The sequence below is a fragment of the Lepisosteus platostomus genome, chromosome 15 (assembly GCF_059453375.1).
Source record: "Lepisosteus platostomus isolate fLepPlt1 chromosome 15, fLepPlt1.hap1, whole genome shotgun sequence".
Lineage (NCBI taxonomy): Eukaryota > Metazoa > Chordata > Actinopteri > Semionotiformes > Lepisosteidae > Lepisosteus > Lepisosteus platostomus.
In genome coordinates, this window is record NC_142625.1 from 11,091,224 (window position 1) to 11,105,075 (window position 13,852).

A 13,852-nucleotide genomic window follows, 5' to 3' on the forward strand; every position below is an offset into this window, starting at 1 on the left:
AAAACACGTTTTGAAAAGTGTACTGTTACTGCCCCATAACTTACATGGGGTTGACCAAACTTGCAGAAACATGTTTATTTCTGCTGAAAAACATGTTTTGACACTTTCAGCACACTGGGGTTAAGATCTGAGTGTGTGGGCTCTTCTGAGCCTTGCTGCTACATGGGGATTCAGTTGTCTGAAAAAACGCGTTTATTTCGGGCTGAAAAACACGTTTTGCAGAGTGTACTGTTACTGCCCCATAACTTACATGGGGTTGACCAAACTTGCAGAAACATGTTTATTTCTGCTGAAAAACATGTTTTGACACTTTCAGCACACTGGGGTTAAGATCTGAGTGTGTGGGCTCTTCTGAGCCTTGTTGCTACATGGGGATTCAGTTGTCTGAAAAAACGCGTTTATTTCGGGCTGAAAAACACGTTTAGAAAAGTGTACTGTTACTGCCCCATAACTTACATGGGGTTGACCAAACTTGCAGAAACATGTTTATTTCTGCTGAAAAACATGTTTTGACACTTTCAGCACACTGGGGTTAAGATCTGAGTGTGTGGGCTCTTCTGAGCCTTGTTGCTACATGGGGATTCAGTTGTCTGAAAAAACGCGTTTATTTCGGGCTGAAAAACACGTTTTGAAAAGTGTACTGTTACTGCCCCATAACTTACATGGGGTTGACCAAACTTGCAGAAACATGTTTATTTCTGCTGAAAAACATGTTTTGACACTTTCAGCACACTGGGGTTAAGATCTGAGTGTGTGGGCTCTTCTGAGCCTTGCTGCTACATGGGGATTCAGTTGTCTGAAAAAACGCGTTTATTTCGGGCTGAAAAACACGTTTTGCAGAGTGTACTGTTACTGCCCCATAACTTACATGGGGTTGACCAAACTTGCAGAAACATGTTTATTTCTGCTGAAAAACACGTTTTGACCCTTTCTGCACACTGGGGTTAAGAGCTGAGTGTGTGGGCTCTTCTGAGACTTGCTGCTACATGGGTATTCAGTTGTCTGAAAAAACGCGTTTATTTCGGGCTGAAAAACACGTTTTGAAAAGTGTACTGTTACTGCCCCATAACTTACATGGGGTTGACCAAACTTGCAGAAACATGTTTATTTCTGCTGAAAAACATGTTTTGACACTTTCAGCACACTGGGGTTAAGATCTGAGTGTGTGGGCTCTTCTGAGCCTTGTTGCTACATGGGGATTCAGTTGTCTGAAAAAACGCGTTTATTTCGGGCTGAAAAACACGTTTTGAAAAGTGTACTGTTACTGCCCCATAACTTACATGGGGTTGACCAAACTTGCAGAAACATGTTTATTTCTGCTGAAAAACATGTTTTGACACTTTCAGCACACTGGGGTCAAGATCTGAGTGTGTGGGCTCTTCTGAGCCTTGTTGCTACATGGGGATTCAGTTGTCTGAAAAAACGCGTTTATTTCGGGCTGAAAAACACGTTTTGAAAAGTGTACTGTTACTGCCCCATAACTTACATGGGGTTGACCAAACTTGCAGAAACATGTTTATTTCTGCTGAAAAACACGTTTTGACCCTTTCTGCACACTGGGGTTAAGATCTGAGTGTGTGGGCTCTTCTGAGCCTTGCTGCTACATGGGTATTCAGTTGTCTGAAAAAACGCGTTTATTTCGGGCTGAAAAACACGTTTTGAAAAGTGTACTGTTACTGCCCCATAACTTACATGGGGTTGACCAAACTTGCAGAAACATGTTTATTTCTGCTGAAAAACATGTTTTGAACCTTTCTGCACACTGGGGTTAAGATCTGAGTGTGTGGGCTCTTCTGAGCCTTGCTGCTACATGGGGATTCAGTTGTCTGAAAAAACGCGTTTATTTCGGGCTGAAAAACACGTTTTGCAGAGTGTACTGTTACTGCCCCATAACTTACATGGGGTTGACCAAACTTGCAGAAACATGTTTATTTCTGCTGAAAAACACGTTTTGACCCTTTCTGCACACTGGGGTTAAGAGCTGAGTGTGTGGGCTCTTCTGAGACTTGCTGCTACATGGGTATTCAGTTGTCTGAAAAAACGCGTTTATTTCGGGCTGAAAAACACGTTTTGACCCTTTCTGCACACTGGGGTTAAGATCTGAGTGTGTGGGCTCTTCTGAGCCTTGCTGCTACATGGGTATTCAGTTGTCTGAAAAAACGCGTTTATTTCGGGCTGAAAAACACGTTTTGAAAAGTGTACTGTTACTGCCCCATAACTTACATGGGGTTGACCAAACTTGCAGAAACATGTTTATTTCTGCTGAAAAACATGTTTTGAACCTTTCTGCACACTGGGGTTAAGATCTGAGTGTGTGGGCTCTTCTGAGCCTTGCTGCTACATGGGGATTCAGTTGTTTGAAAAAACGCGTTTATTTCGGGCTGAAAAACACGTTTTGCAGAGTGTACTGTTACTGCCCCATAACTTACATGGGGTTGACCAAACTTGCAGAAACATGTTTATTTCTGCTGAAAAACACGTTTTGACCCTTTCTGCACACTGGGGATAAGAGCTGAGTGTGTGGGCTCTTCTGAGACTTGCTGCTACATGGGTATTCAGTTGTCTGAAAAAACGCGTTTATTTCGGGCTGAAAAACACGTTTTGAAAAGTGTACTGTTACTGCCCCATAACTTACATGGGGTTGACCAAACTTGCAGAAACATGTTTATTTCTGCTGAAAAACATGTTTTGACACTTTCAGCACACTGGGGTTAAGATCTGAGTGTGTGGGCTCTTCTGAGCCTTGTTGCTACATGGGGATTCAGTTGTCTGAAAAAACGCGTTTATTTCGGGCTGAAAAACACGTTTTGAAAAGTGTACTGTTACTGCCCCATAACTTACATGGGGTTGACCAAACTTGCAGAAACATGTTTATTTCTGCTGAAAAACACGTTTTGACCCTTTCTGCACACTGGGGTTAAGAGCTGAGTGTGTGGGCTCTTCTGAGACTTGCTGCTACATGGGTATTCAGTTGTCTGAAAAAACGCGTTTATTTCGGGCTGAAAAACACGTTTTGAAAAGTGTACTGTTACTGCCCCATAACTTACATGGGGTTGACCAAACTTGCAGAAACATGTTTATTTCTGCTGAAAAACATGTTTTGACACTTTCAGCACACTGGGGTTAAGATCTGAGTGTGTGGGCTCTTCTGAGCCTTGTTGCTACATGGGGATTCAGTTGTCTGAAAAAACGCGTTTATTTCGGGCTGAAAAACACGTTTTGAAAAGTGTACTGTTACTGCCCCATAACTTACATGGGGTTGACCAAACTTGCAGAAACATGTTTATTTCTGCTGAAAAACATGTTTTGACACTTTCAGCACACTGGGGTTAAGATCTGAGTGTGTGGGCTCTTCTGAGCCTTGTTGCTACATGGGGATTCAGTTGTCTGAAAAAACGCGTTTATTTCGGGCTGAAAAACACGTTTTGAAAAGTGTACTGTTACTGCCCCATAACTTACATGGGGTTGACCAAACTTGCAGAAACATGTTTATTTCTGCTGAAAAACATGTTTTGAAACTTTCAGCACACTGGGGTTAAGATCTGAGTGTGTGGGCTCTTCTGAGCCTTGTTGCTACATGGGGATTCAGTTGTCTGAAAAAACGCGTTTATTTCGGGCTGAAAAACACGTTTTGAAAAGTGTACTGTTACTGCCCCATAACTTACATGGGGTTGACCAAACTTGCAGAAACATGTTTATTTCTGCTGAAAAACATGTTTTGACACTTTCAGCACACTGGGGTTAAGATCTGAGTGTGTGGGCTCTTCTGAGCCTTGCTGCTACATGGGGATTCAGTTGTCTGAAAAAATGCGTTTATTTCGGGCTGAAAAACACGTTTTGCAGAGTGTACTGTTACTGCCCCATAACTTACATGGGGTTGACCAAACTTGCAGAAACATGTTTATTTCTGCTGAAAAACACGTTTTGACCCTTTCTGCACACTGGGGTTAAGAGCTGAGTGTGTGGGCTCTTCTGAGACTTGCTGCTACATGGGGATTCAGTTGTCTGAAAAAACGCGTTTATTTCGGGCTGAAAAACACGTTTTGAAAAGTGTACTGTTACTGCCCCATAACTTACATGGGGTTGACCAAACTTGCAGAAACATGTTTATTTCTGCTGAAAAACATGTTTTGACACTTTCAGCACACTGGGGTTAAGATCTGAGTGTGTGGGCTCTTCTGAGCCTTGCTGCTACATGGGGATTCAGTTGTCTGAAAAAACGCGTTTATTTCGGGCTGAAAAACACGTTTTGCAGAGTGTACTGTTACTGCCCCATAACTTACATGGGGTTGACCAAACTTGCAGAAACATGTTTATTTCTGCTGAAAAACACGTTTTGACCCTTTCTGCACACTGGGGTTAAGAGCTGAGTGTGTGGGCTCTTCTGAGCCTTGCTGCTACATGGGTATTCAGTTGTCTGAAAAAACGCGTTTATTTCGGGCTGAAAAACACGTTTTGAAAAGTGTACTGTTACTGCCCCATAACTTACATGGGGTTGACCAAACTTGCAGAAACATGTTTATTTCTGCTGAAAAACATGTTTTGACACTTTCAGCACACTGGGGTTAAGATCTGAGTGTGTGGGCTCTTCTGAGCCTTGCTGCTACATGGGGATTCAGTTGTCTGAAAAAACGCGTTTATTTCGGGCTGAAAAACACGTTTTGCAGAGTGTACTGTTACTGCCCCATAACTTACATGGGGTTGACCAAACTTGCAGAAACATGTTTATTTCTGCTGAAAAACACGTTTTGACCCTTTCTGCACACTGGGGTTAAGAGCTGAGTGTGTGGTCTCTTCTGAGACTTGCTGCTACATGGGTATTCAGTTGTCTGAAAAAACGCGTTTATTTCGGGCTGAAAAACACGTTTTGAAAAGTGTACTGTTACTGCCCCATAACTTACATGGGGTTGACCAAACTTACAGAAACATGTTTATTTCTGCTGAAAAACATGTTTTGACACTTTCAGCACACTGGGGTTAAGATCTGAGTGTGTGGGCTCTTCTGAGCCTTGTTGCTACATGGGGATTCAGTTGTCTGAAAAAACGCGTTTATTTCGGGCTGAAAAACACGTTTTGAAAAGTGTACTGTTACTGCCCCATAACTTACATGGGGTTGACCAAACTTGCAGAAACATGTTTATTTCTGCTGAAAAACATGTTTTGACACTTTCAGCACACTGGGGTTAAGATCTGAGTGTGTGGGCTCTTCTGAGCCTTGTTGCTACATGGGGATTCAGTTGTCTGAAAAAACGCGTTTATTTCGGGCTGAAAAACACGTTTAGAAAAGTGTACTGTTACTGCCCCATAACTTACATGGGGTTGACCAAACTTGCAGAAACATGTTTATTTCTGCTGAAAAACATGTTTTGACACTTTCAGCACACTGGGGTTAAGATCTGAGTGTGTGGGCTCTTCTGAGCCTTGCTGCTACATGGGGATTCAGTTGTCTGAAAAAACGCGTTTATTTCGGGCTGAAAAACACGTTTTGCAGAGTGTACTGTTACTGCCCCATAACTTACATGGGGTTGACCAAACTTGCAGAAACATGTTTATTTCTGCTGAAAAACACGTTTTGACCCTTTCTGCACACTGGGGTTAAGAGCTGAGTGTGTGGGCTCTTCTGAGACTTGCTGCTACATGGGTATTCAGTTGTCTGAAAAAACGCGTTTATTTCGGGCTGAAAAACACGTTTTGAAAAGTGTACTGTTACTGCCCCATAACTTACATGGGGTTGACCAAACTTGCAGAAACATGTTTATTTCTGCTGAAAAACATGTTTTGACACTTTCAGCACACTGGGGTTAAGATCTGAGTGTGTGGGCTCTTCTGAGCCTTGTTGCTACATGGGGATTCAGTTGTCTGAAAAAACGCGTTTATTTCGGGCTGAAAAACACGTTTTGAAAAGTGTACTGTTACTGCCCCATAACTTACATGGGGTTGACCAAACTTGCAGAAACATGTTTATTTCTGCTGAAAAACATGTTTTGACACTTTCAGCACACTGGGGTCAAGATCTGAGTGTGTGGGCTCTTCTGAGCCTTGTTGCTACATGGGGATTCAGTTGTCTGAAAAAACGCGTTTATTTCGGGCTGAAAAACACGTTTTGAAAAGTGTACTGTTACTGCCCCATAACTTACATGGGGTTGACCAAACTTGCAGAAACATGTTTATTTCTGCTGAAAAACACGTTTTGACCCTTTCTGCACACTGGGGTTAAGATCTGAGTGTGTGGGCTCTTCTGAGCCTTGCTGCTACATGGGTATTCAGTTGTCTGAAAAAACGCGTTTATTTCGGGCTGAAAAACACGTTTTGAAAAGTGTACTGTTACTGCCCCATAACTTACATGGGGTTGACCAAACTTGCAGAAACATGTTTATTTCTGCTGAAAAACATGTTTTGAACCTTTCTGCACACTGGGGTTAAGATCTGAGTGTGTGGGCTCTTCTGAGCCTTGCTGCTACATGGGGATTCAGTTGTCTGAAAAAACGCGTTTATTTCGGGCTGAAAAACACGTTTTGCAGAGTGTACTGTTACTGCCCCATAACTTACATGGGGTTGACCAAACTTGCAGAAACATGTTTATTTCTGCTGAAAAACACGTTTTGACCCTTTCTGCACACTGGGGTTAAGAGCTGAGTGTGTGGGCTCTTCTGAGACTTGCTGCTACATGGGTATTCAGTTGTCTGAAAAAACGCGTTTATTTCGGGCTGAAAAACACGTTTTGAAAAGTGTACTGTTACTGCCCCATAACTTACATGGGGTTGACCAAACTTGCAGAAACATGTTTATTTCTGCTGAAAAACATGTTTTGACACTTTCAGCACACTGGGGTTAAGATCTGAGTGTGTGGGCTCTTCTGAGCCTTGTTGCTACATGGGGATTCAGTTGTCTGAAAAAACGCGTTTATTTCGGGCTGAAAAACACGTTTTGAAAAGTGTACTGTTACTGCCCCATAACTTACATGGGGTTGACCAAACTTGCAGAAACATGTTTATTTCTGCTGAAAAACATGTTTTGACACTTTCAGCACACTGGGGTTAAGATCTGAGTGTGTGGGCTCTTCTGAGCCTTGCTGCTACATGGGGATTCAGTTGTCTGAAAAAACGCGTTTATTTCGGGCTGAAAAACACGTTTTGCAGAGTGTACTGTTACTGCCCCATAACTTACATGGGGTTGACCAAACTTGCAGAAACATGTTTATTTCTGCTGAAAAACACGTTTTGACCCTTTCTGCACACTGGGGTTAAGAGCTGAGTGTGTGGGCTCTTCTGAGACTTGCTGCTACATGGGGATTCAGTTGTCTGAAAAAACGCGTTTATTTCGGGCTGAAAAACACGTTTTGAAAAGTGTACTGTTACTGCCCCATAACTTACATGGGGTTGACCAAACTTGCAGAAACATGTTTATTTCTGCTGAAAAACATGTTTTGACACTTTCAGCACACTGGGGTTAAGATCTGAGTGTGTGGGCTCTTCTGAGCCTTGTTGCTACATGGGGATTCAGTTGTCTGAAAAAACGCGTTTATTTCGGGCTGAAAAACACGTTTTGAAAAGTGTACTGTTACTGCCCCATAACTTACATGGGGTTGACCAAACTTGCAGAAACATGTTTATTTCTGCTGAAAAACATGTTTTGACACTTTCAGCACACTGGGGTTAAGATCTGAGTGTGTGGGCTCTTCTGAGCCTTGTTGCTACATGGGGATTCAGTTGTCTGAAAAAACGCGTTTATTTCGGGCTGAAAAACACGTTTAGAAAAGTGTACTGTTACTGCCCCATAACTTACATGGGGTTGACCAAACTTGCAGAAACATGTTTATTTCTGCTGAAAAACATGTTTTGACACTTTCAGCACACTGGGGTTAAGATCTGAGTGTGTGGGCTCTTCTGAGCCTTGTTGCTACATGGGGATTCAGTTGTCTGAAAAAACGCGTTTATTTCGGGCTGAAAAACACGTTTAGAAAAGTGTACTGTTACTGCCCCATAACTTACATGGGGTTGACCAAACTTGCAGAAACATGTTTATTTCTGCTGAAAAACATGTTTTGACACTTTCAGCACACTGGGGTTAAGATCTGAGTGTGTGGGCTCTTCTGAGCCTTGTTGCTACATGGGGATTCAGTTGTCTGAAAAAACGCGTTTATTTCGGGCTGAAAAACACGTTTTGAAAAGTGTACTGTTACTGCCCCATAACTTACATGGGGTTGACCAAACTTGCAGAAACATGTTTATTTCTGCTGAAAAACATGTTTTGACACTTTCAGCACACTGGGGTTAAGATCTGAGTGTGTGGGCTCTTCTGAGCCTTGCTGCTACATGGGGATTCAGTTGTCTGAAAAAACGCGTTTATTTCGGGCTGAAAAACACGTTTTGAAAAGTGTACTGTTACTGCCCCATAACTTACATGGGGTTGACCAAACTTGCAGAAACATGTTTATTTCTGCTGAAAAACATGTTTTGAAACTTTCAGCACACTGGGGTTAAGATCTGAGTGTGTGGGCTCTTCTGAGCCTTGTTGCTACATGGGGATTCAGTTGTCTGAAAAAACGCGTTTATTTCGGGCTGAAAAACACGTTTTGAAAAGTGTACTGTTACTGCCCCATAACTTACATGGGGTTGACCAAACTTGCAGAAACATGTTTATTTCTGCTGAAAAACATGTTTTGACACTTTCAGCACACTGGGGTTAAGATCTGAGTGTGTGGGCTCTTCTGAGCCTTGCTGCTACATGGGGATTCAGTTGTCTGAAAAAACGCGTTTATTTCGGGCTGAAAAACACGTTTTGCAGAGTGTACTGTTACTGCCCCATAACTTACATGGGGTTGACCAAACTTGCAGAAACATGTTTATTTCTGCTGAAAAACACGTTTTGACCCTTTCTGCACACTGGGGTTAAGAGCTGAGTGTGTGGGCTCTTCTGAGACTTGCTGCTACATGGGGATTCAGTTGTCTGAAAAAACGCGTTTATTTCGGGCTGAAAAACACGTTTTGAAAAGTGTACTGTTACTGCCCCATAACTTACATGGGGTTGACCAAACTTGCAGAAACATGTTTATTTCTGCTGAAAAACATGTTTTGACACTTTCAGCACACTGGGGTTAAGATCTGAGTGTGTGGGCTCTTCTGAGCCTTGCTGCTACATGGGTATTCAGTTGTCTGAAAAAACGCGTTTATTTCGGGCTGAAAAACACGTTTTGAAAAGTGTACTGTTACTGCCCCATAACTTACATGGGGTTGACCAAACTTGCAGAAACATGTTTATTTCTGCTGAAAAACATGTTTTGAACCTTTCTGCACACTGGGGTTAAGATCTGAGTGTGTGGGCTCTTCTGAGCCTTGCTGCTACATGGGGATTCAGTTGTCTGAAAAAACGCGTTTATTTCGGGCTGAAAAACACGTTTTGCAGAGTGTACTGTTACTGCCCCATAACTTACATGGGGTTGACCAAACTTGCAGAAACATGTTTATTTCTGCTGAAAAACATGTTTTGACACTTTCAGCACACTGGGGTTAAGATCTGAGTGTGTGGGCTCTTCTGAGCCTTGTTGCTACATGGGGATTCAGTTGTCTGAAAAAACGCGTTTATTAAGGGCTGAAAAACACGTTTTGAAAAGTGTACTGTTACTGCCCCATAACTTACATGGGGTTGACCAAACTTGCAGAAACATGTTTATTTCTGCTGAAAAACACGTTTTGACACTTTCAGCACACTGGGGTTAAGATCTGAGTGTGTGGGCTCTTCTGAGCCTTGTTGCTACATGGGGATTCAGTTGTCTGAAAAAACGCGTTTATTTCGGGCTGAAAAACACGTTTTGAAAAGTGTACTGTTACTGCCCCATAACTTACATGGGGTTGACCAAACTTGCAGAAACATGTTTATTTCTGCTGAAAAACATGTTTTGAACCTTTCTGCACACTGGGGTTAAGATCTGAGTGTGTGGGCTCTTCTGAGCCTTGCTGCTACATGGGGATTCAGTTGTCTGAAAAAACGCGTTTATTTCGGGCTGAAAAACACGTTTTGCAGAGTGTACTGTTACTGCCCCATAACTTACATGGGGTTGACCAAACTTGCAGAAACATGTTTATTTCTGCTGAAAAACAAGTTTTGACCCTTTCTGCACACTGGGGTTAAGAGCTGAGTGTGTGGGCTCTTCTGAGCCTTGTTGCTACATGGGGATTCAGTTGTCTGAAAAAACGCGTTTATTTCGGGCTGAAAAACACGTTTTGAAAAGTGTACTGTTACTGCCCCATAACTTACATGGGGTTGACCAAACTTGCAGAAACATGTTTATTTCTGCTGAAAAACATGTTTTGAACCTTTCTGCACACTGGGGTTAAGATCTGAGTGTGTGGGCTCTTCTGAGCCTTGTTGCTACATGGGGATTCAGTTGTCTGAAAAAACACGTTTATTTCGGGCTGAAAAACACGTTTTGAAAAGTGTACTGTTACTGCCCCATAACTTACATGGGGTTGACCAAACTTGCAGAAACATGTTTATTTCTGCTGAAAAACATGTTTTGACACTTTCAGCACACTGGGGTTAAGATCTGAGTGTGTGGGCTCTTCTGAGCCTTGCTGCTACATGGGGATTCAGTTGTCTGAAAAAACGCGTTTATTTCGGGCTGAAAAACACGTTTTGCAGAGTGTACTGTTACTGCCCCATAACTTACATGGGGTTGACCAAACTTGCAGAAACATGTTTATTTCTGCTGAAAAACACGTTTTGACCCTTTCTGCACACTGGGGTTAAGAGCTGAGTGTGTGGGCTCTTCTGAGACTTGCTGCTACATGGGTATTCAGTTGTCTGAAAAAACGCGTTTATTTCGGGCTGAAAAACACGTTTTGAAAAGTGTACTGTTACTGCCCCATAACTTACATGGGGTTGACCAAACTTACAGAAACATGTTTATTTCTGCTGAAAAACATGTTTTGACACTTTCAGCACACTGGGGTTAAGATCTGAGTGTGTGGGCTCTTCTGAGCCTTGTTGCTACATGGGGATTCAGTTGTCTGAAAAAACGCGTTTATTTCGGGCTGAAAAACACGTTTTGAAAAGTGTACTGTTACTGCCCCATAACTTACATGGGGTTGACCAAACTTGCAGAAACATGTTTATTTCTGCTGAAAAACATGTTTTGACACTTTCAGCACACTGGGGTTAAGATCTGAGTGTGTGGGCTCTTCTGAGCCTTGTTGCTACATGGGGATTCAGTTGTCTGAAAAAACGCGTTTATTTCGGGCTGAAAAACACGTTTAGAAAAGTGTACTGTTACTGCCCCATAACTTACATGGGGTTGACCAAACTTGCAGAAACATGTTTATTTCTGCTGAAAAACATGTTTTGACACTTTCAGCACACTGGGGTTAAGATCTGAGTGTGTGGGCTCTTCTGAGCCTTGTTGCTACATGGGGATTCAGTTGTCTGAAAAAACGCGTTTATTTCGGGCTGAAAAACACGTTTTGAAAAGTGTACTGTTACTGCCCCATAACTTACATGGGGTTGACCAAACTTGCAGAAACATGTTTATTTCTGCTGAAAAACATGTTTTGACACTTTCAGCACACTGGGGTTAAGATCTGAGTGTGTGGGCTCTTCTGAGCCTTGCTGCTACATGGGGATTCAGTTGTCTGAAAAAACGCGTTTATTTCGGGCTGAAAAACACGTTTTGCAGAGTGTACTGTTACTGCCCCATAACTTACATGGGGTTGACCAAACTTGCAGAAACATGTTTATTTCTGCTGAAAAACACGTTTTGACCCTTTCTGCACACTGGGGTTAAGAGCTGAGTGTGTGGGCTCTTCTGAGACTTGCTGCTACATGGGTATTCAGTTGTCTGAAAAAACGCGTTTATTTCGGGCTGAAAAACACGTTTTGAAAAGTGTACTGTTACTGCCCCATAACTTACATGGGGTAGACCAAACTTGCAGAAACATGTTTATTTCTGCTGAAAAACATGTTTTGACACTTTCAGCACACTGGGGTTAAGATCTGAGTGTGTGGGCTCTTCTGAGCCTTGCTGCTACATGGGGATTCAGTTGTCTGAAAAAACGCGTTTATTTCGGGCTGAAAAACACGTTTTGAAAAGTGTACTGTTACTGCCCCATAACTTACATGGGGTTGACCAAACTTGCAGAAACATGTTTATTTCTGCTGAAAAACATGTTTTGACACTTTCAGCACACTGGGGTCAAGATCTGAGTGTGTGGGCTCTTCTGAGCCTTGTTGCTACATGGGGATTCAGTTGTCTGAAAAAACGCGTTTATTTCGGGCTGAAAAACACGTTTTGAAAAGTGTACTGTTACTGCCCCATAACTTACATGGGGTTGACCAAACTTGCAGAAACATGTTTATTTCTGCTGAAAAACACGTTTTGACCCTTTCTGCACACTGGGGTTAAGATCTGAGTGTGTGGGCTCTTCTGAGCCTTGCTGCTACATGGGTATTCAGTTGTCTGAAAAAACGCGTTTATTTCGGGCTGAAAAACACGTTTTGAAAAGTGTACTGTTACTGCCCCATAACTTACATGGGGTTGACCAAACTTGCAGAAACATGTTTATTTCTGCTGAAAAACATGTTTTGAACCTTTCTGCACACTGGGGTTAAGATCTGAGTGTGTGGGCTCTTCTGAGCCTTGCTGCTACATGGGGATTCAGTTGTCTGAAAAAACGCGTTTATTTCGGGCTGAAAAACACGTTTTGCAGAGTGTACTGTTACTGCCCCATAACTTACATGGGGTTGACCAAACTTGCAGAAACATGTTTATTTCTGCTGAAAAACACGTTTTGACCCTTTCTGCACACTGGGGTTAAGAGCTGAGTGTGTGGGCTCTTCTGAGACTTGCTGCTACATGGGTATTCAGTTGTCTGAAAAAACGCGTTTATTTCGGGCTGAAAAACACGTTTTGACCCTTTCTGCACACTGGGGTTAAGATCTGAGTGTGTGGGCTCTTCTGAGCCTTGCTGCTACATGGGTATTCAGTTGTCTGAAAAAACGCGTTTATTTCGGGCTGAAAAACACGTTTTGAAAAGTGTACTGTTACTGCCCCATAACTTACATGGGGTTGACCAAACTTGCAGAAACATGTTTATTTCTGCTGAAAAACATGTTTTGAACCTTTCTGCACACTGGGGTTAAGATCTGAGTGTGTGGGCTCTTCTGAGCCTTGCTGCTACATGGGGATTCAGTTGTTTGAAAAAACGCGTTTATTTCGGGCTGAAAAACACGTTTTGCAGAGTGTACTGTTACTGCCCCATAACTTACATGGGGTTGACCAAACTTGCAGAAACATGTTTATTTCTGCTGAAAAACACGTTTTGACCCTTTCTGCACACTGGGGTTAAGAGCTGAGTGTGTGGGCTCTTCTGAGACTTGCTGCTACATGGGTATTCAGTTGTCTGAAAAAACGCGTTTATTTCGGGCTGAAAAACACGTTTTGAAAAGTGTACTGTTACTGCCCCATAACTTACATGGGGTTGACCAAACTTGCAGAAACATGTTTATTTCTGCTGAAAAACATGTTTTGACACTTTCAGCACACTGGGGTTAAGATCTGAGTGTGTGGGCTCTTCTGAGCCTTGTTGCTACATGGGGATTCAGTTGTCTGAAAAAACGCGTTTATTTCGGGCTGAAAAACACGTTTTGAAAAGTGTACTGTTACTGCCCCATAACTTACATGGGGTTGACCAAACTTGCAGAAACATGTTTATTTCTGCTGAAAAACACGTTTTGACCCTTTCTGCACACTGGGGTTAAGAGCTGAGTGTGTGGGCTCTTCTGAGACTTGCTGCTACATGGGTATTCAGTTGTCTGAAAAAACGCGTTTATTTCGGGCTGAAAAACACGTTTTGAAAAG